Genomic DNA, 2809 nt, shown 5'->3' with positions numbered 1-2809 from the left:
CAAGTAGGTACAACTATGGATCATTCTATTCCTTTCCTTTAGGTAGTCCTAAAAAGCAAAACGTAATGGTAGAGGATGAAGGAAACAAAGAATGAAGTCTGCACCTTTGACTATTGATGAACCGCCATTTCGTTCTTTTCTTCTTTGTTCGGCTTTCACAAGCAAGATACCTTGAAGCAGGTGACAGTCTATAGCCCAGGAGAGTACCATTGCTGACATGATACAATTGGCCTTCCTCTTCAGATTTATTTAGAACTTCAAGCGTTCAAGGCAAGGTTGTGCAATCTCTCGTACCTGCGAGAAAAGGGCTTATTTACTACTTTTTATCGATCAATGGTCCACCGGTCCCATCCAATGAGTGGTATCTGAGTATCATAGTATCATAAGAAAGTTCATTTGTACACCCGCTTATCTTTCTATAGAAACTTATCTCTAAATGATTTTTAGATAGGATGTTTCTGGAATTACCCCTGCTACGTAGAATGGGATAGTGTCAACGTCCTTCATTATAGTACCGAAGATGCTCGTAGGCTGGTCGATGGAAAGGATGGCTTTTATTCAAAGAGATGGAGATCCTGGTTTAGCAGCGGTTGCCCGTCCTTGGGTTTATGTTGAGCTTTTCGTATTAAGCACTGGGAGCAGAGAAATCCTAGGGTTGCTTTGGCTTCCTCTTCTGTTCTTAAATATAACTGAAAAGCATCCTGTTTCTTTAGTTGCCTCAAAGCTCAGGATCTCCCCATGTTTCTTCTGGAGATGTGTCAGTGGCTTTGCAATGATGCCGAAATGGCGAACGAAGCACCTGTAATAGCCGGCCAAACCTAAGAAGCTGCGGACTTCTTTGACTGATTGCGGAGAAGACCAGTTGGCAATGTTCTTAATTTTGTGGGTTTCAGTGGCAACCCCATGCTGGCTGATAGTATGGCCCAAATAGGATAACTGGCGTTGAGCGAAAGAGCACTTTGAGCATTTGACTTGCCATTGATCCCTTCTTAACAACTCAAGCACTGATTGCAAGTGGATTGTGTGATCTTCAAGAGAGGCACTGTAGACTAAAATGTCGTCAAATAACACCAGGGCGCATTTGCGCAGAAGGGGTTTGTTTGAGAGTGGCGTTCATGGCTCCCAAGAAGGTGGCTGGTGCTCCCGCGAGGCCGAAGGACATGACCTTGTACTCGTAGTGCCCTTCCAGAGTCTGGAAGGCTGTTTTGAATTCATCGCCAGCTGCCATACGAATCTGGTGATAACCAGCTCTGAGATCGGGTTTAGAAAACCATGAGGCACCAGACATCCAGGAGTTCTTCTACTATGGGCACTGGATACTTGCTGACGACAGTCATCGCATTTAGATAGCGATAATAAATACATAAACGCCAGGAGAAAAAAATATATAAGATTTTTGGTCATAGAACCCCTGGTACCAATGTTTATAGAACTGTCCAGAATTGATAAAGAGAAGCAGCTTTGAAGTCATGGGGAACGAAAATAGGACCCTGGCTCGAGCCCATCTAGTGATTAAAGGTAAAGTGCTTCGATACATTGGTGCAGGGGAATGCGTACCTACGCCTTTTAACTACCTTCGGGAGAGCGGACTCGCTGATGACCCTCCTTGGGAAACAAATGAAGTGGGTGGATTGGAGTTCGTCTCCGCCAATTAGAGATACGGTGCTGACCCAAGCTGAGTGAGTGAAGGCTCCGGCTTGACCTACTAGCTGTTTGCTATCAATAAATAACTAGCTAACAATATGCTATGCTTACTCTCCGAGCACTAAAGCTATCGAGAAGTGATGCAACAAAGGTTGTTGAAGGTAAAAACCGTCAAACAGAGAAATCTTAATCGTCAGAACAACGCTGAACCTAACTTGTACAAGAGTTGGTAAGAAAGTGCAAACGTTGAGTAAGAAATCGCCATAGGGCGGCACAAACAGAAAGAAAGGCTTCTGCCAATCGGAATAGGAATGCGAAATCCCAGTAAAAGGGTGTTCAGTCGAAGATAGGAGGATTCCTTTGATCCATACCGTCATCTGACGGACTTCCTGCTGACTTCGTCAATTGCTCTTTATCGCTTAATAGAAGGGAAATTTCATGAGATAGATGAAAAAATGAATATCAATCGAGAAAAAGCTTAAATAGACACAATTCGTAATAGATACAATTCGTAAGGAAGAAGTGATCAAAAGTACGAGGTCGGCATAGGAGATATGATGTGTCGGAGGCAGAAGGCACGGAGAAGTCAAGATCTTCCAAGATAAACCCATTCCGATGCCTATAAAATTAGGTGCACCGCGTCTATACTACAAAAGTGTGATAGGTTTCTTCGTATTTCTTCCGCCGACATCGCTTTCTTATTCCTAACACAATTGTTTAGCTAAGTTTGCTAACGAATTAGGGAGAATCAACAACGAACACCGCATTTTGAAAAGGAGACGTGATTTATTCCTACCGTCCTGAACACGTCTAGAAACAGCAACCTCGTACATAATACCATTTCGCATTACAGTATCCACTTTCAAGTCGGGGTGAAACTTACTAAGATGTTGGGTCATCAGAATACCATCGAATCGACTCATGTTATGAAAGTAAATAATTAGTGACTTTCTTTGTTTGCTTACAACAGAAAGTATTCCATTTATGAATGCTTGGAGTACACAATCACTTCGATCATAAAATGATGGGTGCGTATTTATGTATTCGTGGGAACTATAATGATTAATATAAATCTTTGATAGTTTCTTGTCTGAATTGACAGTCATAAAGGCGGCTGCATAAGCGTGGTGGCGGGGAAGATTTTGGATTCTATTATCTCCGCGGG

The sequence above is a fragment of the Triticum urartu genome, chromosome 7 (genome assembly GCF_003073215.2).
Source record: "Triticum urartu cultivar G1812 chromosome 7, Tu2.1, whole genome shotgun sequence".
Classification (NCBI taxonomy): Eukaryota; Viridiplantae; Streptophyta; class Magnoliopsida; order Poales; family Poaceae; genus Triticum; species Triticum urartu.
Note: the sequence above shows the minus strand (reverse complement) of the source record.